The sequence below is a fragment of the Gallus gallus genome, chromosome 13 (genome assembly GCF_016699485.2).
Source record: "Gallus gallus isolate bGalGal1 chromosome 13, bGalGal1.mat.broiler.GRCg7b, whole genome shotgun sequence".
NCBI lineage: Eukaryota > Metazoa > Chordata > Aves > Galliformes > Phasianidae > Gallus > Gallus gallus.
Window position 1 is genome coordinate 7,385,380 of NC_052544.1, and position 27,078 is coordinate 7,412,457.

At 46.2% G+C, this 27,078-nt stretch overlaps 1 long non-coding RNA gene across 2 annotated transcripts in view; it reads right to left on the reverse strand.

The window, feature by feature from the left end:
• Positions 1-2,160: 2,160 nt before the first annotated feature.
• Positions 2,161-27,078, reverse strand: part of LOC121106732 — a 41,881-nt gene continuing 16,963 nt past the window's right edge. Inside the window, exons 6-7 of one of the 2 annotated variants that reach the window (XR_005839595.2) lie at positions 16,580-16,715; positions 2,161-5,796 (exon numbers count right to left, since the gene is read on the reverse strand). This is a non-coding gene — a long non-coding RNA (uncharacterized LOC121106732). Of the gene's footprint in view, positions 5,797-16,579; positions 16,716-24,517; positions 26,965-27,078 lie in introns of those variants that run through there. The other variant, XR_005839596.2, reaches the window with a different exon arrangement.

Sequence of the window (27,078 nt, forward strand, 5' to 3'; positions counted from 1 at the left end):
CAAATCTAAGCCTGCAAAAGCAGAATCAGTTTGAGTGTTAAAGAAAAAAATGGCTTTAATAGCAGAAAGAGTGGAAAAAAACATTTTACAGAGATTTGGTAATGGCTCTGCCCCCGAACCATTCCTTTCTCCTTTCCTCGTTTCCTGTGATCTTTGGGTTTAACCTGCTTTAAAACTGAGCGACCTGAGCTGGATGGATGCTGGCTGCTGGAGAGCAGCACAGCCCCATTGGATAGCAGCACCCCTCGCTGGCACCCAGCAGGGCACAGGCAGTGCCTTGCTGCCCCTTCACAGCATCTCCGTTCCCATGCAGGATCTCCTCTCCCCTGCTCTCTGGGGGTGCTGCTGTGGAGATGGAGAGGACAGGCAGGTCGGTACGTACAGCTGGATCCCCAGCAGCAAGGGCCAGAGCTTTATGTCTCTTAGAGTTAATCTCTTGATCTCCATACTATATTTGTATAGCATCAGCTAGGGTGGGTGTCTGCTGACTGGTTTGACGCCAATCAACTTATTTTCTGTACATTGATAAAGCTCAGGTCCCAGTTACACTTTTTATCTTATGTTTGAGTGCAAAGACGTAAAGGATTCCCATTCACTGGGCTGGGCTGCCAGCAGGGACTGCCAGAAAGCCTGACTGTGATGCAGGACAAACTATAGAAAAACAACAAGGTGAGAGTTCCTTCTGCTTCTGGCAGGTTTCTCCAGGCTCCAAGAAAACCAGCAGTGCTGGGGGACCTAAGGCTGGAGGTCAGCATTGGGCACTCAGCGGAGCAGACAGGCAGCAGCAGCCGTTCTCTCTGGTGCATGCTGCCGCAGGACAGACAGACATGTTGTGAAACATCACCCCAGACAGCACAGCCAGCCCTCCCTCAGCAGCCTGACACACAGTTCAGACGTTGTGGCTTCTTCTCTGGCGCTCAGCTCTTTGTGGTGCTGGGCTCATTCTGCTCTGGGACCAAAGGAAAGGCAGAGAAAGAAAGGACAGACGGAGGAGCTGTTTGTTCTCAGTGGGAGAACAACATGCCCTGTTCTGGTTGTACAAAGCTGTGTGTGAATGCAGCTGGGAGTGTGACCCAGGTCGCTGCAGGATTTGCTCAGAGCGAGCTGCCCCTGAGAGCAGCCTGCAGAGCCTGACAAACAGCCAGTGCCCTTCACGTCCAGGATGCCATGCAGGGAGCGAGGGTTTGCACACCCATCATGCACACAGTGGGCTGCCGTGCTGTGCTTCCCTCCACAGGAGGGCCAGCAGGATCACACTTGTAGCAGATTTTACCCCCAGATTCGCTCAAACAAACTTAACAGAGGGCATCATTTACTCTCTAAAAGGGTTACATGAGCACTGCTGCCTTGGTCGCTCCTTCTCAGCACAACCAAGCAGTGTGCAGAGGTGAGGCCCCATACCCTGCAGTCTGATGGCACCCAGCGTGTGTCAGCTCCACGTGCTGCTGCAGTGGGCAGCATCAGCACACATGGGGGGCTGTGGTAATGGTACTGCGACTGCTGCAGCCATCAAGGAGGAATTGTTTCCCTCTTAAGAACATATGCTACGTGCCATGAGGTCTGAAACCAAAGTATATATGTATTTATTTACGCTTCATGGCACCCATAGCTTCATGAAAAAAACAAACAACAAAAAAACAAACCATAAACCAATTTGACTGATTTTTTCTTATGCTGGCTCTATAACAAGCATATGCAATGGCTGATGGTAATTAAAAACTTTCAAATTCTGGCTTTGCCAAAGCCAGTCAGAACACTTTCTACTCCACAGGACAGGATGAAACCAAACCAGATCAGAGAGCAATTCATGCTCATAATGATGCTTTCTCTCTCCCCCTTCTGTCCTCAGCTCCCTCCCAGACACAAGATATTTTTAATGAGCGAGAAGGAGTAACTCAGTTTGTCCCAGCGTCACTGAGCAGTGCAGATTGCAGTGCAGAGAACTGAACACAAAAAGGCATGCTGCCTGAAAACAGATTGTAATAAAAGTGATCATTCCCCATAGACCGCAGGGTTTTTGTTATCATCTCCTCATACTCGTGGCAGGTGGAAGCATCCTGGGACTGAACAAAGGGCAAGAGAATAAAGTGGATTGCAACAGTCAGCAGCAGAGGGCTCCCCTTGGGATTGCCAAAAGCATAACATGGGATCCAGCGAAAGAAACAGAGAAAAACACAGTTTATTTGATTTATTTTCTGATTAATTAATCACTGAGGGAATCTGACTACATGGAGCTTGATGTGGCTTTCCAGAGTTTTCAGTTCCACCTTCCAGCTGTAATAAAAACCAACTTTTTTTTTTTAAAAAAAGCAATCTTTCCTTTCCTTACTTCAGCCCTTGTTCACTGTGACAATAGAATGGGATTTTCAACTTGATGCTAAAGCGAAGCTGTAACCCAAATGGAAGTCTGGGTTTCTTCATCAGAGGGGCAGTTCCTCGCGGGGGCCAAAGGACCCTACTTTGGAGGGAGAGTGTTTGATTTGTTCTATTAATACTTTGCAGCCCATATGCTGATGAGATGATGAGTCTCAGCTTAATTTTTCTCTAGTGATCATGGTTGTCTGTCAGTAGGAAACACAAGGAACGTGTGGAGGTGTCCCATACCTTCCTGTGATCTGATGTGCCACACTGACACCCAGCCTTGCGGTGGGAATGGAGGTATCTGGAAGGCAGAAGACCTGACATTCCTTTGTATGCAATGGTTGTGTGAACAACAGCAACAGAAAATCACTTCCCATTCTAAATGGATGAAAACTCTTTGTATTAACCAAATCAATGCAAATTATGTAATTTAGATGACTGGTGGCAGTAATGGGCTGCACAAAGATATTCCACCAGCTTAAGTAGAATTGGGGATGCAATCAGCTCTGAAAGCTGAAGGAACAGCTCGCAGCTAAGGTTAAAAGCACAGAGAAAGAGACAAATCCTCGCTGAATATCTCCAGGCTAACAGCGGCCGGGGGGTTAATGGCTCTTTCCAGAAGAGACCCGCTATTGATGTGTCTCCACTTCTGCTCGCTAACAGCACGGCCCTACTGGTAGCATCTATTGCTCAGATCAATTCACAGTCCCCAACAAACTTGGCTGCAGCGGTAGAAAAGGCTACCCTTGTACACGGGCTAAATCAATCACCTCAAGATTAAACACACATGATCTGAAGGTTCTTGCCCACAAGCTTATTCACAGTACGTCTGCTAACATGCTGATATTGTGTTATCAATGCCGGGCCGGAGCTGCAGTCAGCTAAGACAGTGGCAAAGGAGAACCTCCAGCCAAGTGCTCAGGAGAAGGAGCAGCAATTCCCACACTCCTGTTTGATTCACCCCTGTGCAAAGTCACACTGCCTGATTTAAGCTGCCAATGACAGTGATCAAGGTCTTCCTTTGATTTACCCTATGTACTCCCTCAGGCTATTTATAATCCATACAGAGATATTCCTCTGCTTAATTAGTGTCCTAACAGTGTGAGTCATAGGGGGAATGGGCTGAGCTCATATCGTACACTAGGGGAGAAGCAGCTTCTCCAGCTCCTGTGTCTCTTTACCTTCCCGCCCACATACGTTGAGGCACAGGACTACGTGTCTCCTGGAAGCACTGCACCTCTCAGGAGGGCACAGCCTCCCCTGGGATTTAACACAGGATGGATGGACTTGGAGGGGTCTATTAAGGGTTTGGTTGATGGGGACAATAAGTGGAGAAGGGGAGAAAAGCTGAATGGAACACCAGTGCAGAAGTAAAATGAGTAAAGTTGGGCGCTTGCATGGCAGTGAGCACTCCTTTTTGTCCTTGTAAAGAGGACTCCCGCTGTGTTCTGCATTAGGTGGCTGCTGGATGAAAAGCTGTGATAATGTATTATGTTATACCAGGAGCATTACTTCCTGAGTCACTATCCCCACTATGTACTGCAAGGTGCACCATCTCATCGCCTGTGCAACTCAGAGCAATGACTACGAGACTCTGCAGTCTCATTTGGCTCAAATCTTCTTGATTCAAGGAACACTTACAGGGCATTTTTCCAGCTCCAGTGTCCCAGTGTTGAGTTCAGCTGAAGTTGCATCCTGCATTTAACAGACCACTGTATGTGGGGAGAGGACTCCCTGAACTCACTCTAGAACAGTTTCCTTGAAGTGCTGGAATGGGATGAGAAAGACACTTTGAAGACAAGAAATGATATTGAGTTCTTCTACTCCAAATTAAATTAGCATTTTAATGTAAATTAGTACACCAGCTTGTAATGTTGGGAAAGTATATTTTACAACATTGCACGCACAAATAATAAATTGTGCAACACAGATGTTACCACTTATTGTAATGTTCCAAGTGAAGAAGAAAACACTCTGCCTGGCTTTTAATTAGTTTTTGTCCTTGCAGAGACAGAAATAAAAATTTACTTGTCTTTTAAGTAAATACCATCTGCAATATATTTCCATTCTACAATCTCGTGCAAAGCATATCTGCAGCCTGCTATGCTACACTAATATTTTATTTATGGTGGAAAGATGGTCGTAGAATCACTGTATCATAGAATGGCTTGGGTTGGAAGGGACCCCAAGGGAGGCGAAGGGACTGCAATAGTTTTCTTGCAGCATAGCTCTGACATGAGGAATGCCCGTTTCAATCACTGTGTCAGACATCTGGGGCCATAAATGCCTTTGGCCTGATAGCAAGAGTACCAGCAAGGGTCTGCCTGTAGCTCCATGTCTGAGTGTCAGTAGGTGCTTTGAGACGAATGGGCAGAGTGGTACACGGGGGCCCATAGAGGGAGCTACACAATGACTTGCTGAACCAGGCACTCATGAGTTTTATCCTTGTTTGAATGGTATTATAGCAGCACAGACTGCAGGAAGCAAGCCAATAACATCCAATGGCTTTCTGAGGCCAGTGTCTCTCAACTTGCAGCACAAATGAAGGTTCCTTCCTTTAAAAAGAAAAAAGATAAGTACCTCTGGTGACAAAACTCCCAACACTCTCTAATTTATTTTCCCATACCCATTTTGTATTTCCAAAGCACAAAAGATACCAATATAAATGCCTAATGCCAGAGGAATCAGGTCACATTTGTCACTGTTTACTGATGTACAATTTGCATATATAAGTTTGCTTCCAGCTGCATGGTTACAAAACATAAGAGGCTTAGCTTCATGTTAGACCATTGTGAGAGCTGTTTGAGCCCTGGGACTAGCAGCTGGCAGATGGGTGCTTCCTCTGGAGGAGCACAGCCAGCTCCCAGGCACTCACAGCACCAGGGCTGCTCCTTACCAGGAGCCTTTAAGCTATGCCCAAGGACAAGGGTGGAAAAGCACAACACAAGCTCCTGGGAACTTCTACCTTTCACCGTGACAATTTAAGCCTCTCTGAAAATTCTAGTGCAAAAGATGTTACTGCGCTACACAGAAGCTTTACGGGCTATATCTGCATGAGTGCAGCTCCCCTTTGCTCTCCCCCTCTGGTTAATCGGAAGGCGCAGATGCCCTCCTGCATGGGTCACTGTTAGTCATACTCACCAAAAGGAAAACTACTGTATGTACACGTACAACCTCCTCTGCAGAAACAGAAAATAATTACCTACCACTGCTTTTTAAGGGGAATTTTACATCTAACATCCACTGCTCCCCCCAGACTGATATTAAAACACATCCAGAGCCAAAATGGTGAAGCTGTGCCTGAAGCCACCATCAGCTGGTGGTGGATTCTCTGAAGGTCTGACACAGGGGAAGGGATGCGCGGGGATGTCACCATCTCCTCTCACTGCAGCTGTTGTAGGACTGGTCAATTTCTACATCAAATGGAATAAAAATCTGGAAAAGAAAAGAAAAAAACAGCTTATTTCGTATTTTGCTTTCTTTTCTTGGGGAAGCCATGAGAGGAAATAACTGAAGGGCTTGTTGTGCTCTCACATGGAGTAAATAATTTCAGTCTGTTTTAATCAACTACCTCTGAAATCTTGGGTGCTTACCATGGTTTATCATGTCTCCCGTGAGAGCAACAACACAAATCTACAGCAGTGCTCTTCTCCTGCCCTGCTGCCCTCCATGCCCAAGGTCCAAGCACCTCCTGCAGCCCCAGAGCAGCGGTTTGTGCCAGCCCCACCACCAGACCTCGGTGCCCCACACACAACATCAGCCTCTCCTGCAGGTGAGCCCTCCTGACATGCCAGACAGCAACCCACACACAAAATAATTAGCTAAAAGACTTTCCTTGTCATTGTAAGAAATCTCATAGTATTCCAGGTAGCCCTACATTTCTCATCTTATTAATTTTGCTCCGGTTAAACGAAAGCTGATAAAATAGAAACTGCTGTAAGACCCGAGGAAAATTAGGTTATGTAACCTCTTTTTTATTTATTTAGCATGATATCAAAGTTGTTTCTTATCATTCTTCAGGTACATTGTGCTCAGGAATAAATTAAACTGTCTATTCAACAAAGAGGAGCTGCTTTTTCTCCTGCTAATTTTCTCTCTCTTTCTCGATTCTCACTCTATTATTAGGGGAAAAAATAACAAGCTTAGCTGGAGCCAGAGGAGCCCTTCCAGCTTTGCGCATTCCCCACCGTGCGATTACCTCACACAGACCAAGTGGTCCATCTATCGGTCTCCGACCGATACGACAAGCAACAATGTCAAAAGTACAATGATGTATTGCTTTACATAATGACTTGCTGATGTTGACAAACGGAGTGACAGCTGCGCCCTTTTTAGGGCAAGAACTGTGCTCAGAGACCAAAGTCACGCAGATCACCCCCCGTGTTTCCATCCCGCTGCCATTTCTTCCCGCCCCGGGCCCAGCACTTGGGCTGAGATGCAGAGGGACTGCTGCCTGCTGCCCGTTCTGCTTGTGATGGCAAGGCCCCAGCCTCGGAGCTCGGGGTGGCCCAGAGGTCACGGTGCTGTCCTTCCTGGACCTGTGCACCCTGGAGCTTTAGTGCGAGAGAGAAGTCATCCCCTGCCATCCTTGAACAGCTTCAGCACAAAAAGAGGAACCTGAGGAAAACCATCAGTGATGGCCAGCAGGGAAGACCTTCAGAAATCCCCTGTGTTCTGGGGGGCATTCAGGGCAGAGGTAAGTGTGTCTTGCCCAAGGTCACTTACTTGTCTGTTGCTGCTAGTAGTAACGACTGCAAAATTAGTGTAAGAGCTACCTCTTCTGGAGTCATTTTATGGCAGCATTGTACTGAGAGGCAGCAAGTGGCACTCTTTCTAGCATCATTCAAGCAAGCAGGAGCCTGGGTCACGCTGGTTCCTGGCCATGCAAGGACACGCAGTGCCCAGAGTTCTGGCTAGCACCAGAGTGTGTTGAAGCATGTAAATCAGAGAGACAGATGGAAGGTCTGTGCATGTGTGTGGGTTTTTCCTCTCTCTCAGGCTCCCTCCCTGCGCACACCATGAAGGGCAGGATGGCATAAGTAGGTCTGTCCCACGATGTTGCACTGCAAATATGGAAGTATTAAAATAACTCATCAGAACCTGACCCAGCAAAGAGATGAGCAATTCTTGAAAGCCACCAAGGTTCAGCTCCTGTGCTAATACTTTAACTATCTATGTTAATCTCAATTAGGCAGCAAAGTCTGTACTTATTAAAATTTCCAGCTTTCTACTTCATGTGTGTAAGGGCAAGAAAGAAGTCAAGTAGATGTGTGGGTTACACGGCTGAGGGAAAGAGCTAAGTAAATAGAGGAATAAAAAGTCTCATTGCTAGTGAGCCATCAGGACTCCTAAGTAAATACGAAAAGAACCTATCATCTGTCATTGTGTGATGTGGTGCTTTTCCAGACAAACAAGGCAAGAGGTGCCTCAAAGGGCTCAGCAACCTGCCACCGCCTGGGTTCCATTCCAGCATTAAGCTGGAGGAGAGGCTGTGAGTAATGGGGAGAGCGAACAGATGAAGAGTTGCTGCGACACAAGGCAGATGACAAAAAGTCTATACAATAAAACCAAATTGCTATAGACAGAAGTATTCTCTGCGTGAATCCACGAGTGTATACATGTGCATCAGCATAGCTAGAAATGGCAGTAACAGGCAGTGATTTTTTTCCTGTTATTTTCAGTGTGAGTTTCCTGTTCTGCTTGTTCTCCTTCACACCTGCTGGCCTGAAAATGGCAGTTCACCAGTTCAAGATTCACCATCGCCTGTGGTAGTTACCATGTTTGTGCTTACACAAAGGCTGTAAAATACTTTGGTTCTTCTATTCAAACCAAAAATAAAATCAATCCTTCCCTTTCTTTTTTTCTTTTTTTTTCTTTCTTTCTTTCTTTTTTTTTTTTTTTTCCAGATGACAGCAAAACTGTGAACACAGGTAGGAAAATAATTGATGCATTCTAAGAAACTGTCAGGTGTGAAAAATGTTGAAGGTTCAACAACCCTATTAATGCTATGAGAAGGTGTTAGACAGCAGATTTATGTAGCAGCACCAACACGGCATAAGATATATGTGACAGAAATTAAGCCAGCACAGTTCTGGGCAACTACTCCATTCTTTTTTTTTCCTAAGAGCAATGCTGCTGCACATGATCTGAAACACAGCTGCTTACAGCAGGAAATGGGACAGGTCCTCATAGAAGACCCCAACAGCAAGTCACGGCTACTGGGGCATACTCAGTCCTGCTGCCTTAGGCACCCTGTCCTGCCTATGCAGTTGTTTTGGTGCCCACACCAAAGGGATTGCCGGTGCTTTGGGATCCCCAAAGCATCTGGATCCCTACAGCCATGCTCGTTCGTGAATCAGCATAAATATTCCCTAAAATTTGGCCCCGATCACTTCCCAGTATTTGCAGCCTTAACCTTGGCTTAATGAGCCAAGGGCACTCTTCAAAGAATATCATTACTGACTGCAGTGCCTCAGGAGGACCTGGTTGTAGTGATTACCTCCTTCACTCTCTCCATCTCCCAACACTCTGTCCTTTATTTTACACTGTCCAGTGTCCTGCCCTGACCAGGCTCAGGAAACAGACTCCCTCCTTCCTCCCAGCTGAAGTATCAGCCAATATCTGCCATGTTTGTCTAATAGATGATAAAGCACCATGACAGAAAAGCAAACCTTTCTATAGTAACCTGAGCATTTTTCTCTTAACCAAAAAAGAAATCAGAAAACCTCTGAAATGCATCAATTTCCCATTAGTACTGGAAATTTTCTGGCATCCTATAGTACTGCTCTTGCATTTCACTATTATGCTGGCATTTTAGATGATGTTTAAGATGAAAAATTAGCTTTCAGAAAATGGGATCTTCCTGATTAGAAAAATTTGTTGAAACTGTAATGGAAAGATCAGAACAACTTCATTAGTCTTCATTAAATAAAATAAATGTTATTCCTATTCCCTTCACATACAATCATATATTACAACTATTAAAATTGTGAGGACGTTTCTTTTGTCCCAGAATTGAACGGATAAAGCTGCAAACCTCACTGCATGAAAAACAACCTACAATCACCAGGATGACGTGCACTTCATCTTTTTTACCTTCATTAATTTCCTGTAAATAGAACACAGTCACATTGCATTATTTGCACTAATGGAGAGCTCAGAGGAGTTTACCCTGTTACTACTTATCATTTATTTGGGTGATAATTTTAAAAAAGCTTTTAAATTAAAATGATAAAGATGGTTAAGGGGAAAGATACAGCCTTTCAAATGTTTCAAGTATGATAGATTATCCCAGCAAAAAAAAAAAAAAGGTAGTTCTCATTTAAGAGAAGTGCCGGGGCTGGCTGCACATCTCCAGCAATTGCTCAAGCCCCTGCATCGTGTTAGGCATCTTGCCCACATCCATTTTGGCGTACGATCATCACACGCATCTCCTGCTCTTTGTGAGGCTCCTGTGCGTCATTCAGCCGGATCCTGGGGGCACACTGCTGCTCTGCAGGGAGCTCTACCTGGGGATGTGGGCTGTGGCAGGTGACCTAGAATTTCCTTGCCACAGCTGAGGCTAGCTGCAACCATTGCCAGAGTGGGGCTGCTGATGTCACTGGCAGCCACAGTTGAGCTTCCTGCAGCCTTCAGCCTCTCTGAATCCTGGGGCACTGCTCAGCCCTGCCGGAGCCCCACGAGCAGAGATAGGTCAATGGGAGATGGCATGAAGCATTCACCTCTGCATGCTCAGTCCTCTGTTGGCATGCCACCAAAGAACTCATCTACTACAAAAAAACTCCTGTGTTTGCAATAGGAGCATTGTAACCAAAGAACTGCGGGAGGGAGGGACCAACCCCTTGGCCAGAGGACAATTCCCAGTTCCCAGGCAAACGACCTCCTTTCATAGGCCTCATCTGCAGCAGCCAGTCACCACCCTGGGCACATGAATTTAGAGGAAAACAAGGAAAATGATGGCAGAGCTGCATGTGAGCAAATAGCTGATGAAAAGCTGAAAGCACTGCCACGACAGGCCCAGTTCTGTAAGAGGTGCCTTAATTCCAGTGTATCGAAACTTCTGAGTGCTTTGCAAATATTAATGTTTAATGATGCTTCTGATGTATTTTTCTGTCTGAACTTGTCTTTCTTTTCTAGATCTTACAGTTCTCAAACAGTGCTGTGCAGTGGTGCTTTAGCTGCATTCTCATTGCTTCGTAGCACATTTACCAGCACATGCAGACCTCCTCCACGCACACCAGGGCAGCACTGCAGGCACTGCTGAGTTGGGACACTGCCGGAGGGCACTGCAGCAATGGGTGATACTGAGAAATCATGGCATGTGCTCTGAGGTGTTCTGAGGAGACAAACAACTCCACAGTGAGCATCACTCTCGAGTACAGTGCTGGAAGTGACTGTCTATAGCAGCTTAATAATGATAGTCCATAATAAGGCACGAGGTGTGGTCAGCACTTCTGTCCCCTCAGCAGCATTTTAGGCAGTCTCTTGCTGATGTATGGCTGAAATATAGTTCACCTATAACACCCAAAATACATTTGTTCCCATTGGCAGCCTTTTGTGTCTTGCTTACCAAGTCCTCAAGGCTTGCATCAGGGCTCCTGCTCCCATGGGTTCTTCTCAGCAGTGTGGCAGTGTGACACCAGTGTCCTGGCACTGCTTCAAGGCAATGCTCCTCAGCTGAAGGCTAACTGGGATTTTAAAACTGAGGCTGGCAAAGGATTTCTGGCAGGAAATTATCTATAGAGGCAAAGGGGGTGAGGAAAGGCAGGAGCAACCAGGGTAGCCCTTTCACAAGCTGTGATGCACTAAGCCCAGGAAGACACCTGTTAACCATGGGACCACATTTGGTTGCCCAAGTCCCACAGCCCACAGAGCGATTCAGAGCAGGAACCACCCAGTATGCTCCGAACTGCCCCTAGCAGCAGTTTGCCTGCTTCTGGCAGTGCAGGGAGCATAGGAACCTCAGCATCCAACCTGGACGCGGAATTTGTGGGCCAAAGAAAAGTGAACACGAGCAATACTCCCATTCTTCCACAGACTGGGTGCTACCTTTGTGTACTCATCAGAAACCAAACTGCGTTATCACATCGGTGCTGCCAAGATCAAACCAGTTTCTCCCCAATAAGCTGCAGAACTGACCAGCTTAGCCCTGCCATCTTCACCCCGTGACCGCTCACCTCGCCGGGCTGCCAGCACATGGCTGCAGCATGTTGGAGGCCAGCATGCAGAGGAGGGCAGAGCCAAAGCATCACTGCGTTTAACTTGACTCATGTGCCTTATTCAATATGCTTTACATATTTATTTTTCCAAGCCTTTCCTGGCCATTAACTGGGACACCTTGCTCGTACAAGGCCAGTCACACCACTTACTTAAATTTATGCCTGCTATCCATCAGCGCTCATTATCTTATTGCTATGCTGATATTATTATTACAGCTTAGCCTGGCAATTAATTACTAAAAAAAAAAAAAAAAACAAAAAACAAAAACAGAAAACAATTCCAGCAAACTACCCATACAAATCTCATGTAACAAAACATCTTTTGTCCTCCTTTTATTCTTATTAAGACATTCAAGACCAAGATAATTTCCTCGGGGTAATATGTGTGCTTCAGCTACGCCTCTCAGGCCTGTACTTCCCTGCTTGCATTTTTGCAAAATTTAACAGCAAACATTCAATAACTTTTTAAGAAACAATAATCCAGACAACTGCATGTTCCTTTCTCATCTCTCAGTGTTGGGAGTAGAGGTAGGCTCCTGCTAAGCCGAAGCAACTAACACCAAACAGCACTCAGCTGAGGAAAATCCCCCATACTTAACGCTCGCCTTCTGAAGCGTGGGCCTACCCAGCATCTGGATGCTGAGCATCCTTCCATGCATTATGCAGCCAGCAAGGCACTGCTGTAAACGATAAGCCTAATGTAATTTTAATATGTGGTAATTATAAAAGCCAGAATTCTGTGAGCCGGGCAGAAACAGGTTGGTCACTATACCCCATTTTCAGAAATCACCTGGACCTCAGAGCGTGAGCGGGTCAGTGCTTGGTAACCAAACACATATTTTTAAATCCTTTTCATTCTTCAGATCAGCAGATTAAATACTGGATTTCCATAGCAAAAGTGTTGAGGTTACTTCCTAGCGGTGGGAAAGTACTGAATATTATTGGTATCAGCTGTAAATTGAGTTCATCATAAAGCACTCATGAATGAGTTTTGCTCACAGTATTAGATCCGAGGAATGGCATATGGCATATCAAGTAATTAAGACTCTAAAGTATACATTTAAGGCCTGCTGATAATGAAGTTCTTGAGAATTTTGCAATTAATGGGAGAACTGGGCCTTTCATAATCTATTTAAAAGTAGAATATATTACGCACCATGATAAGCACCACAGCAAACAAGCTGCCCAGGCATTTGTTTCCCCTCAGAGCTCAAGAACCCTCTGGGAAGTGAAGGGCCCCCACTGCTGCCCATGCCCACGCGATGCCCATGCCCAGCCATGAGCTGCCCCTGTGGCCAGCCCAGGGCAGAGGGGGGGCTGCAGAGGGGTGTCCTGCACAGATGGCCAAATCCTCCGAATTGAGCAGCGGGATTTTTCCAGAGCCTACCTTCTGCAGCCAGGCAGCCACCTGGAACAATTATTTGCTTTGTACGAAGAGCGTTTGTCATCCTCCTTTGTGTGCTTTTTAAACTTTTGTGCAAATGTCTTCATCCCTGCAGCTCAGCTCTCATACAGTCCCGCCCTGTTCTTATTCTTTTCACCGACAACTTATAAATTCCTGAAAATAAGGAGTTTTAATGGGAGTGCTGATTCAGCCTGAACTTTGCTGTACCAGCACGGAGTGCACTGAAAGGATGAAATAAAAGGACTTTAAAAACTCCAGCTCTGTGTGTCTGATGATTTTCTCTAGGGAATAACCTGGCAAGTTATCTGACAATACCCATCCAGAGAAGCTTTCGGTTTGCCTGTGTGCCGTGCATGCCAATGAACTCAGGGATAAACAATCCATGCAGCAAAGAGGTGTATTATTTATGCATCGTCACATCCATCTATATAGAAAATTGGCCCTAAATTAAAAAAGCAGTTATCAATATTGCCTACGTGCTGGCTCCTGGGGAGAAGCTTGAGGGAAGAAGTCAAAATATCAGTAATAAGGACTCTTTTCCTCCTATCGATGTAAACAAACAGCCTGTGCCACTGGAGCAATGTTTATGTTAGCAAATACCCCGAGGTACTTCACAGAAATCAATCTGCAGAGAAAAATTGCATTAGACAATAAAAATTCAGCAACTCCCAAACTCGAGCCCAAGCCCTACTGCATGTCAGGGGTGAAGGGTGAGGACAGAAATGCGGAGGCCAACGCTGTTAATTTTTCAGAGCTTAGCTCACAGAACGCCGCCCTCTGAGCCCTGAATTCGCGCCAGTTACAACTCGGTTCGATCAAATTCAAGGACAGGAGAAACTGCGGGAGAGAAAGCAAGCAGAATTGGCTACAAGCTGCAGGAATACGTGTTCAGAGGAAACTTCTGCAGTGGAGCGAACCGGGAGGGAACCACTCACACAAAAACCAAATGACTTGCAGGTAATTTTCCACCTCTTCCTGCGGTGCTTTGCTCCCGTCACGGTGCAGCAGGGCCGGAGCACAGCAGCCCACGAGGAAACCTCACCCCGGTTCTGTGACCCCGAGGAGCTCTGTGCCCTGCGGTGACAGGGATGGAGGGGACAGAATTATGGTTTCAGTATAAAACCAGGCAGGGTAAAACCTTGCTTCAGGCAGTGCATAAAGTAAGGCATTGCCTGTGATGATGGTAATTTGTATGGCTATTCTGCACGTGGAGTGCTGGGCGCTGCTGCAGCAGTGGGACTGCCTTTACCCACGGCATCTCCTTCTCTGCTCACCCTGCTCTGTGCCCACAGGCTGCAGGCATGCCATCTTCTTCGGGGCAGGACTGGGCTGTAGTGTCCAGTACCACGCAAGCTTCCATGTAAGACTTTGTCTGCTCTCTAGGTTTCTTCTCTGTCTCAAAAATCACAGCAAAGTTAAACCTCCATTGTGCAGAAAGGTTGGGAAATTCACTGAGAAGCTTGAGGGAAGAAGTGAAACTTGTAAGCGACCCTGAGATCCCTCTGATTTGGAGTTGCTATGGGGTGCCCACGCTTTGTGCTGCTTGCAGCACCAGAAAGAGCTGTCAAAATCCAGAGCTTCTGTCCCCAGAGCCCAAACACCTCTGGGACACCAAAGACATTGGTTTTCTCCCTAGCAACACCTGTAGCCTACACAGGGTAAAAGCTGCAGGTTACGTGTTCCCTGGGGTCTGATGTAAAGAGGCCTTATGCCACTGCATAAATGGGAAAGAGCTGGAAGTGAGCAGAGCGGTATGAAACAAGGATGAAGAGACAAAGTCTCTCCTGAGTGAGAGGTGGCTGTGCTGCTGGAGATGCAGCTCAGATGAACCATCAAGCTTTTGTTTGCTCATTCACCTCATCCGATTCTTTTAAGCTCGGGAGGTTTTTCTGCTCACACATGTCCCTGTGAAGCTTTTCATTTACAACAAAAGGAAGGATGGTGCTGCTTCTAGCAGTGTCAGACACTGTGAGAGCTCGTGCCCTCTTGCCAGGCACCTCTTCTTATCAAACAACGTCAGAAACCTGATAGTTGGCAGAGAGAGGAGACGGAAAGGGTGGAGGTTAAGGAGAAATGATGGAAACTTTCTTTTCAAATATCAAACTTGTTTTCTGTACCAATTATGAATGAAGATTGCAGTTGGCTTTTGTTCTATTGATTGGAGAAGGGGATGATGGGTGAAACATAGTGGAAAGGACGTGAGATTTTTACAGAGCTGCTCACATATGATTGATTCATATCACTGAGATTTAGAAGGCTAAAGAAAATCCATACAAAGGATTGTAAGGGTTTTCCAGCTCTCAGAGACCATCAAGGCCATAAATGCATTATTTCTATTTGAAAGGGAAAAAAAACCAAACATTGTAAGAGCCCTTGGACTCCAGCACTTCTAGCTGAGCCACTCTTCCTGTAGATTTTACATTTCCCCTTGTACTATCAGTCTCTTCTTTGATCAGGCAGCATATCTAGCAAGAGACAAGTTTTCTCTGGGCAATCACTTCCCAGCACACTGGTAGGCTCTTGTACTCACATACACCATGAATATATCCACACAATAGCACTGCAACTGAGTACAGGTAAAAGCAAGTTTTGGCCTCCACAGTCTTTGAATCAGCTACAGAAGGGCTGTGCAACAGCTGCCTTGTCTTTTGATAAGCTTTTGTAGACAGCCAAGTTTGAGGACCAATTTGATTTTCTTGTAAATGCACTATTTGGCCAGACTGCCTTGCCTTCCTTTCCCTTCCTTCCCCTTCCCCTTCTCCTTCCCCTTCTTCTCTTTCTCCTTCCTCTTCCATTCCCTTCCCTTTCCCTGACTCACAAGCTAGTCACAGAATCCCTTAGCGGCACAAAAGCTATTTGTCCCTAAAACTGCAGTAATCAAACCCAGTTTATGGTACGGTACAATTCTGGGGAGGGGCAAGATGAGCTGCATAGGTCTTGTTCCAGCTGTTAGGCTGTCATCTGAAAACTCCATCCTGGGTGATCTGAGAGATGGCATTTGGAATCTTTTCTAGTGGTGACCCCCGAGTTCTCTATGGCAAAGAGATGCAGGGTGAGGGCTGCCCACAGGAAGCTGTCACTTACACCTGTGATGCTGATATCTCAGATGGTTCAATGCCCCCACGACTGAAGATCCCAAAGCATTTCACAAAAGAGACAGTGACTGAAGAAAGCATTCAGCACACACTTGAAAAGGAATCACAACAATCCCCAAAATCTTCCTGAGCATCAGGGGAGAGGAGGCACCTACACAGAGCTCTAACACTTATCTGCCATAGCTACCAGCTCTGACTATTTAAAGCAATCAGAGATTTACATCAGGAGACTTTAAATATAGAAGTCATTTTGTGTAAACTCTTTCCTTCATTGCAGCTCTGAAAAGGGGAAGGAGGGAAAAGCCTTTCTTTTTTTAGACTTGGCAGGAAACAAGCAGTTAAATAAGCGAATACTATAAAATGAAAATCTTAAAGTGATTACAAATATGAAAGGAGTGAATACCAAATTGAAACAGCCGTTTAATCAAGATAAAGCACTGAAATCCAGCAATTGGCCTCCTTCCATGATCCTGTAGAGCTGTGCAAAGGAGGCAGCTTACCGTGCTATAACCAATCTCAGATGCTCTCTGCTGACTGCGATACCCCGATGTCTTCCACTCTTCACAGCTTTTCACATGCAAAATGACTTCCTTTATGGATCACCCTTGATGTAAAGTGGCTTTAATTATTCAAGAACTGAAATAAAGATGAAAAAGTAATTGCATTTTAATTGCTGTAATAATGGCAGGAAGCTGCACTGTGACTTAAATACTGAGAGATGAAGAGTAAGACTATGTTTGCTAAGATGCCACTCCTTCAAACACAGTTTGTGTGCATTTTGTCCCAGTCTCGCCTCGTTCCCCCACCCCACAGCCAATCCCACTAGTGAATGCCAGGTTTATCCTTAAAATCCTAAGATGGTTTGTTCTGTTAGACAGTGACACCCACAAATGGGAGCTTTTTACCATAAGCAATTTTAAGCCTGAAGGATTTTCTTGTTATTTACTGATACCAAAGTGCAGCTTATCACCATGAGGTGCCTGCCTACCCAAGCACCTACAGACTGCGCACAGCAGCCCACTGGCTCCTGGCGTGGTGGGGCTGCAGCAAGAATGTCCTGTGGCAGGGACCGGCACCCATGGATGGGCAGACAGTGAGGCAGTGGCCAGGGGAGGAACATGCTTGGTTTTCCTTGGCATATGCGATCAGCAACATAGAGCCTCCAGGATTCGGAAATGGGAGGGCAATAAAAGGAACTGCTTTCCCTTTGCTTCACGTTCTGTATCCATGCCGGTGGGAACAAACTCTCCAGCAGCAGTGGGAAGCAGCATCACCCTGCAGCCCCGGGCTGGGAAGCATCAGGACCTGAACAAGACTGACACCACCGCCACTTTGGGAATTAGTGTGAGACCCACTGATCGATACCCATGCGTCACCTCCGAACATCTCAGTTATCACACAGACAAATTTCCTTCTGCACGAGGAAGTTTTCTGCTTTTGTTGCCGTCTCTGTCACAACAGGAGCTTTAATCCCTCACACCGGCTCCTGCCTCAAACCAGAGAGCTCGCTCTCTCGCACACGATCCCTCCTGTGACTGCACCATTCGGCAACACAAAGCCAGACAGAACAAGCTCAGAAAAGGAAAAGATGCAGCTGGAATATAGAGTGAGGCTATTCACTTGTTGTGCCAGACGCTGGCTGCAGTTAATTCCAGATGTGAGCTGAACAATAACTAAAATCTTATACTTTATCACCTTTTAATGTATCTGGAGAGATGTCCAAACAATTGCTTTCAGTGAGTGATTTCAGGCAGTCATTAGCCTCCCACAGGGAGAACACAGATAAATACTCAGAAGAGTCTATTGTAAGCAGATGAAATTCATCAAAAGAATTTTTAAGAATCAATCTGTTACATAGTGGGGAAGCAAACTCCCTTTTGTATCTCACCCTCCTCTGCCTCTCCCACTATTCCTTTTTCTCTTTCAATGCTTGTGGTGCTCAGCAGGAGCTCGGTGCTGACCCTGGCTATGCAGTATTTCCATCAGCAGCCCAAAGAGAAGCCTCGGGGTTATGAAGATGTTACTATTTGGGGGTAGCTTATTTTTGCTGGAAGAATCATTCATTCAAATTGCAAATCATAATTGAAGAAAATTCCCCCATTTATTAATTAATTGCTCATTTAAATCAAAGCGAAAATATGCCAGGTATTGGCTATGCCTCAATAGGCCCCTGCTGTGGGAGTACTGGACTGCTGCGAGCTGCACTAAGCACTTCCCACCAGGAAGAAGAAGAGCACTGTAAGTCACATCACACCCCTCCCAGAGCCCCCATTTGTCCAGGAGACTTCCAGCCTGACCAGGGCAGCCAATCCCTCTGTGCAACCCCAAAGTGCAACACACTGCACAGGGGCTACTGTGGGATGAGAGGGAGCTTATTGAAAAAAAAATATTGTTAAGCTAACAGCAATAGTGAAGTAAATATTATAGACATTCTTCAGTCCCAAATGGGAATGCCACCATAGTTAAGTCTGAATTACAACTTGCATTCAAAAGTAGGAAGAAATTACTCTACTGCACATTTCAGTGAATGAAGTTCATCTCATGAATTAGCATATGTTGCTGTGAGACCGTTTCCAGTTCCAGAGGAAGCTGAACCTTGTGTGCATGGCTTTAAAAGAATCTTTTTTCTCTTTTTTTTTTTTTTTGCAAAGGAAATACTCTCAAGGGTTCCCTCCTTTCTCCCCTGGACGCCATCAGGAAGACAGCCCAGATCCTGGCTGCAATACACAAATGTGGGGCAGCCTCGTAACACTTTTTTTCCTGAGCAGTCCTCACAAGATCATTGTGGGACATTCACTGGGGTTTCAACTCCACTGTTAATGAGATACATCCGAGCTCTGTCTCTTTAGCCCCCTCACAAGCAACACCCTTCCACTGACTGAAAGATGCTTCAAGCACAGGCAAGTCTTTCTCCCTTTACACAGAGATGATTAGACCCTATGTGTGGCCAGATGCTCTGGAGGTAAATGTTCCCACGTGTTGGAAGAGCCCCCAAAGAATGTTTCATAACTCCCTTAAATGACAAATCACCTGTAGTAACCACGACACTGTCAGGGTGACCTGAAAGAAGGGGGCAGGCGCGGCGCAGCGCGGCACAGCAGGCCTTGGTCTCACACAAACCAGCTCTCTCCCAAAGCACCCGCACTCTTCCTGCTCCTCTTTCAAATACAAATAAAATGCTTGATTGTTACCATTAAAAATTCAGCACCTATGTTGTTTAAGCCATCAAACCTATTGCAAACAAAGTGCTAACATATTTTAAAGTAATGAACCAAGCACAGTATCTAATAACGAGGCCATCACATTCTTCTTGGCAAGTGCTGTAGAGGGATGAAATTATATCTGTGACAAGGGACGTCCCTTAATTTGAATATCAGCTCTACTAAACAGAAAACTGCAAATGCTCTACCCAGCACCTGACAGCATGAAAAGGAAATACTTGGTATGGTCAGTACATGGAAAAGGGGCAGAATAATTCCCTGCCTCTCCAGGAAGCTGCAGAAGTCACACACACTTATGGGGAAATTCAACTGAGTCTATGGAGATTTACTCTGTCAGAAATTTCCTTTCTTCCTGGTAGTGGTTTGGAGCTTCTTTCCAGTTTCTCATTATGAAAACGATTATTCAGAGGGGAAAATAGCATCATACAGATGCTGCTATGCAAACAGTAACTTTTGGAGGAGTAAGAGAACATGGCAATTTGGTTTACGGGTGAACAGACAGGAAAATGAGAAGGAGTAGCTCTCATGGGGTGACGCCACCTGAAGAGCTAACATGGCTCCCAACACTCAACACCCATGGTCAGGCTGTACAGGGATCTGAGCACTGATGGAGCTGTAGGTTTATGTTCATTGCAGGGCAGTTGGACCACATGGTCTTGAAGGGTCCCTTCCAACTCAACAATTCTATAATTCTAAAGAGAACGCTTGCACAGGAAGCACCATCAAACAGTTAACAGCCTCATGCTGCAGCAGGTCCCACAGTCCCTAGCCACCCCGGAGCAATGCGGGGACCAGCAAAGCCCTGTGAGTAGCAGCAGAGTGAGCATGCAAAGAGCTGGGAGGTTAATTAGCTTGTGATTTTAATTAATTTGCCGTTCCTAATAGATGCTACAGATGCAGTCCTGAAGTGTTGCCTATTGGCAGAGAAAATTTATTATGCACTGAATGGGCAGCATATGCATGTCCTGTGCACACACATGCGCAGAGCTCCTGGGAGCCGTCTCCCTGCTGGGAGATATCTCGGTCTCCAGGTGTGTCCCATTTCCTCCTGTTCAGACAAGTGGGCTCCTGCCCCTGCCCTGATCTCTTGTCTTCCCAAACCACAGCCACTGCATGGGTTTAAAGCATGAGAATGTACAGAGATGCCCATATGGGTTTGAAATCAGCCCCTTGGGCAATGTCTGCAGCACTGGGCTTATGCAGTTGCCACGGGCAAGGAAGCGGGCGCTGATACCCCTTGCACCTTTGTGAGAGTTATCCCACAGACAGCAGAGTTTAGCCCCAGAAATCAGTGTCTTTCTACCCTGAAATGTCTGCCGTGCTTCCTAGAGGGTCAGGCACTGCATTGCTTACAGGCAAGCTGGTGATCTGTGGTTTAGCACAGGGCTGCTGCTCTCTTGACATCACTGAGAGAGGTCAGAAATCCAGCGTCAGGCAAAGAACTATATTTTAGTTTCCTCCTCGCGGTATGAGGAGGAGGAGGGGAGAAGGAACAGGTGAGACAATCAGACCTGAATGCTTCCAGCCATAATTAACAGTAAATCTCGGTGGCACACACAGAGAGCTCTGTGACACCCACGTGGAAGAGCTTGTTTAGGATGGAAAGCTGGCCTCGGGGTCTATTGTTGGCTAGGAATATTGATGTGATTAACAATGATTTGATTTGGATATCAATACAAGGGAGATTGTTTGCTTGCTTTGTCCAATTTAGTCCATGAAATATTGGCTTCAAATACAGGGAGAAATTCAGCTGAAGCAGGAAGGGGATTTTGAGGAGGGGTGGAGTGGGGAGTGTTTGTTATTTTGTCAGACATCCGTCTGGATTCTAGATGGTGAAAACTTGAGCATTCAATCAAACGTTTTATATGTGCCTATAATAATCCAAACAAAGGAACAGCTGACAGCTCATGATCATTTAAAGATAGAGCGATTTCTATTTAGCAATCTTGTGACTGCATTTTCTGTATCTACGTGCAAGGCTTCCTAATCATTATGTGGGTTTTGTTGCAATTTGGCTGCAAATGAAACACAGTGAATTTACAGGAAACCCAACAAAACCAGTCAGTATTTAAGAGGAATATTAAGAAGCCATTCTCCTGGGTCGCACAGCAAAGAGGCCGCATATGCCATTGCTGGGTATAAATTGTTGAGCTTCTGTCTTAATCTGATCTATATTTGGAGAAATCTTGTGATAATTCATCACATACATCGTGTGTTAGAAAGGAGACATGCATTTTTTTTAAACTTTACTCCCAGTAAATTGTTTCTTTTGCTTTAGCTCCAGGGAGCTTCCATCAGTGGCTCCTGGGAGCAGTGCAAGGATCCCTGGGTGAAGGTTTTGAGGAGCGGGCTGGGAAGCAAAGTGGTAACTGATAAATGGTCTCTCCCAGTATGAATATGATTTTTCAAATATGTGGAAATCCAGGATGAAATCCTGGATTCTATCTTAGGGTTCGATTCTGACACACTAACATTGCTGAGCAGCCACTTTTTCCAGACAAACCACTGTAAGAATCAGCACAAGAAGAAACAGCAAATGGCACATCAGAGCTGAAAGCACATTGTCTTAGCATTGCCCTTGGGAAATTTATCCTCCTAAAAGCAGCAGCTTTGTCACTTATGATGCAACTATGTCATCACTCACTGTGGGAAATGGAGGTTTTGCTCTCCCCTCTTCCATACCCGTATTGCCATGTGCAATGGAAATGCTAAGTCATGGAGTGAAGCAGTGATGGAGCACCTGGTGGAAGGCAGGGCCATGCCAGGAGGGCTCAGGTGTATGCAATGGCCCTGAGCGACCAGAAGAGGTGGAGCCAGGATCCATGCCCTCCCAGACCTCATTTAAGGGTTGGCAGTGGAGGTGAGAGTACCTTGCTGGGGATCCCTGTGTACCTGAGGCCTTCTGAAGGTAAGTACCTTTTTTTTCCTTGTTGCTACATCTATGTCTGTTGTGTTTGGGCTTGTCTTTGTTTTTTACAGCTGAAGATTTTGCCACCCCACTATTATTGCTGTACTTTCCATCAAGTTATAGCATTACACCATAAAATGCTTGGCCTCTCTACTTTGTTCTCTTAGAGCTCTAAGAATCTCTCTGGCTTGATTCAAGATTAGGTTTTCAACTTCAGTTAATTCTGAGTAAAGAAACTTTACTAAGTGTGACAGCAGACAGCCTGGCCTTTTGCATGGGTCCTTTGCACAGCTATGGGCTGTGAGAAGACCACAGGAGATAGGTTGTACCAGGCAGTTTTGCTTTGGAAGATGGCTGGCTGGCTGCCAACTCCAAGCTTCCATCACACTGCTCTTTAAGCCCAAACAGAAGTGTTGGAGGTTGAGTTCCTATAACTCTCATGGGGTGGAGAGATGAGAGTTGACTTACTCAACAGCACAGAGAGGAGCACTGCTCCTGCCTGTAGGCCTGTATTGCTTATTGGAGCTACCTTATCTTGGATACCTGCTGTTTGCTCATGTACATCCCTGAGTAGAGCTCATCCCCTTACCCATGCCATCCACAGACCCAACTTCTCTGTAGCAGTTGTTCTTACAGATTCCCTTACAGACATCCCTTGCGCTGCTATCCAAAACTCAAAACAGCTCCAGAGTGAAGCAGGTGCCAGGACATCAGCTTATAGAAGATGCTCTGCCACTTAGAACAGATTAACACATTTTTACATACAAAAGCACTGAATGGAAACATTGTGTTACTCTATATTTGGACACTGGGCAATACCAATATAATCCAAAGGGAAGCAGAACAATCACACAGTGGAAAATGCCATCAGCACTGAGCCCAGACTGCAGCAGTTAGCAAGTTAAAGTGATTGCAGCAGTATGGGCTGTGATTTCCTTGGACCTTACAGCTTTTCCACTAACCTTTTCTCTGCACTGAGTTCTTCACACTAGTCAGTTTGGGCAGTAATTCAATTCACTACGGTCTCCTCCCTGATTCACTGCAGAAGCAATTCTTAAGGTTTAGCATTTAAAACAAATGGTTCTGTCTTTTGAGATGGGATGCAAACCCCGGCTGGTCACAACTGCTCAGACTCCAGTTCTCACAGGTGAGATCCATCTGATGCATTTGTATTTGGGCAGCTGGGTGCTGTCCTTCAGCCTCTTTGAGCAGGTATTCAGTGAGGCTCTTCGATGTTTGCATAAAAAGAAGACTTCTCTGAGCTGGATAGCGGTTATAGCTTTTCATACCTCCCAAATAATCCCCCAGTTGCAATTATTAACTAAGTGGAGTAGTTCTGCAGTGCAGGCAGCAAAGGAGACTGCTCTGGGCACAGAGAATGAGCATTTTGGGGTGCTTCTATGCACTGAGAAAAGGCGGCTCTGCCCACGGGAGGGCAGTGCTGGGAGAGTGGTTTCTATTTCAGTAAATGCTGTCCCAGCAGAGCACGTGGAGAGCTGCCTCCTTCCCTTGTACTTCACCAGGAAGGCTGGCTAGTGGCAGGCACGCAGTACAAGCTCCCACTGCACTTATCCCTCCACAGTGCCAAAGCCCTTCAGCCTCTGTGTCACTCTGAGCTAGCTAAAGACTTTCTTTTGCCAGAATCAATACAGCCCCCCTAGCCCTGCACCCATGAGGATGCTCTGCACAGTCCCAGTGCTGACCCAGCAGCCACCCAGGCTTTAGGCAGGCCCAGCTGCAATTAATTCCAGCACTACTCAGAACTAATACCATTGCTGCTGGTAGAGCAATAGCTGAGCCATATCCAGGCTCGCCCACAACACAGGCTCTTAGCTCAACTATTAAGGTGTTTGCCCTGTTCTTACTGGCATCAGCACTGCTGATGGAAAGCAAGCAATGCATTTCAATAAATCTGGAGAGCTGTGTTTGGCCTCCCAAGCAGCTCTGCAGTCAGCTTAGCAAAAGGGAGCTGCACGTTGCTGCAAAGTGGCTTCTTGGGGACAGGGGAAGGAGGTGCAGTGAGTATTTTGGAGGTTCAGTTGAGCAGCCTCTGTGCTAACAGACATCCCTGAAGCAAAGGCAACTGCAGAGCTCTTTGGATTAAACAAGCCAGGGAGCACTGAATGTCTCCTCCTGCGGAGCCCAGGGAAGGAATGGGACAATTCCCAGTGCCAGTCAGTGGAAGCAGTTGTTCTGAAGTCACCCTATACTGTCTCTGCCCTTCTTCCAGTGCCAGCTGTAAATTCTCGGCAAAAACAAAGATTCCTCCTTTACAAATTCCATCTGTAGAATTAACTGACACTCATTTCCCTGATTTATTTTTTTATTATTTTTCCCCCTAAAAATGCTTGACAGGCACTTTGCATTGCATCTCCCACAGGCCCACACCTCGCTTTCCCCCCTTCCTTTCTCCTTCCCCACATGAAAGCAGCCCCTCACAGACACCAGCCCCTGAGCCTGCTGGCACAGCCTTGGTGTTGCATTCCTGCCCTCTAGTGCACGACGAGCTCAGCTCTTCATGCTGCTCGGAGGAGAGGGAGGAAAAAGCCTCAATATGTGCCCTAGGTTTAAGGCTTTCATGCTACCTGTTCCCGGCCCACGGGATGGGCATCTCCCGGTGCTTGGGAAGCAGCAGAGCCCCGTGGCAGGAGGCAGGTCATCAACAGCTCCTATAAGTGCTTGTTTTGCTCAAGTAAATATGCTCCTTTTCTGTTTCTCGTCCAGTTTTGAGGAAATCACATCAGAGATCTGGGCCTTCTCACAGGTTTCCTCAGATCTCACAAGGGGCCTCTATGAAGCTGGGTTTGTTTAACCAGAAGTTCAGAGAACTCTCTGTCCCCCCCCAAGGATGTGAGCTGTAAGGCAAAGGGGAGAGAAACAAATCCTGAAGGAAAGCAAAAAGAAGAGTAAAAGTATGGAACCAGAGTGTCCCTCATGTTGAGCCAGGATGGAGCAATGGAAGTTTTCAGGTTAGCTAAGAAAATTAGAGAGGAATTTGCAAGTTACCCTACCACCATTTGATTTATACAAGGCACAGACCCCATTGATGTGAATTTCCCAGCATCAGTCCCTGTTATCATTGTGCTCACACTCTCCAGCTGTTAAAAGAAGCCACTTGGACTTTAAGACCAACCAAGAAAACAGCAAAGCACAGCGAGTTATGCTGTGGCTCCTGACTTATCTTCCTGAGTGCCTCTGTGTGAATCAAAACACTTTCTCTTGAGCCAGAAATATTTGGCTCATGGTGTGACTGCATCACTTCAGTGTCCTGAAGTAGAGGGTGTGTTAATGCTATTTTAATTCCCGGTTTGGCATTAATCCTGCAGTACCCCCAGCATATGGATGGAAGTGCAGTGAGGCCCTGTATGTCTGTGTGCTGCACATGGCAATTTCCATAAAAGGTGAAGGAGCTTTAATCCCCCAGGCTGACAGAGTTCCTCCCAGCACAGGACCTGGTGGAAGAGAGGACAGACGTGGGTGTATGACATCCTTGCAGCTCTGTGCTCTGTCCCCTTCCCTGCTGTGCTGGCTGGTAACAGAGTGTGCTGGTGCTTGGCAAGGCTCTGTCCTTTCCTGTGAGTTCACCTCTATGCCAAGGGCATGCAGAGCTCTGCACATCCCATCATCTGTAGCTGTACTGAGAGAGGGGAGATGTTACAATACAGAGCTGCTAACTCCTAGATCCAGCCCTGAACCCAAGCCCTGTGACTACTTTTTGCCTATTAATGCCTCACAGCACATTGCATGACCTGGACTAGGTGATTCCTTTAGATCTCACCGAGCCTTACTTCCCTTGATTCTTCTTGCTTACAACCATAAGTTTCTCCTCCCAGTACAGACATACTTCTGGCCCCTTTAACAGCTTTTTTAGCCTCTGTTAGAGCTCCACAACCCCAAGCAAAGCATGGTTGCTTTAGTACAGGCAATGGTCTGTGAAGTTTCATTATTTAAATTAATCTCTTTCATAGTCATGCAGTTCTAGAGCCATGCCTGTCTGATAGGCATAGATTCTTTGTGTCTTGGTCCTATCTCGTCTGATGACAGCAGCAGATATGTCACATGGATCACAGATGGGCTGCTCCTTGTGTGGGGAGACAGTGCCCACCACCTGAAATGCAGAGTGGGAGGGCTGTAAGATGCTGAGCATTTCCCATTCCTTGCATGTTTTTTCTTGGGTTTACTGTCAGATGTGATCAGTCTGACTTTTCCTCTGTAGATTAGTATAAAGAAACAGAAAAATCCTCTCTAAGTACCTTGATAACACCTCCTCAGCTGCTTCATCATTACCTATTGTGAGGCATTGCCAAAAAAAAAAGAGCATTTTGCTGTGTGGGTCAGGTGGTATGGACAAAAGGTGCTGATGCTCCATTGCACAGGCTTGTGCTAGCCCAGGAGCATGCCTGTCTGTACCTCAGGTGTCTTCCAGCAGCTCCACACCTGCCCAGGTGAAAAAGAGCAAGAGAGGCAGGGCAGGTGTGCTCCCACAGCCATCACTCGGAGCAAAGTTCCCTGCCATGGTGCTGAGAGCTGCTGAGGGGGGGGGAAAAAAAGCCCTCTCTGTTGAAGCTGTAATTACGCAAATCCCTTAGACGAGTTTGTGTCAAAACCATTGGTCAAGAAACGGTATTAATGAGACCTAATCCACACTTCGGAGGCACCAGAACATAACACCACGGCTCAGGGGGTTTAAGGCAGCGGAGTGCACGGCTCAGCAAGGCTTCCTTAATTTTATCCCTGTGATTTTGAAGGCTCGTGTCTGCAGAGAAAAAGAAAACAAAGAACAGACAACTCAGCAGCTTTATGAATTTAACCCTATCAGGTGCAGCTGGCACACTGAGCTGGCTGGGAGGTTACAAACTACTGTGGCTGA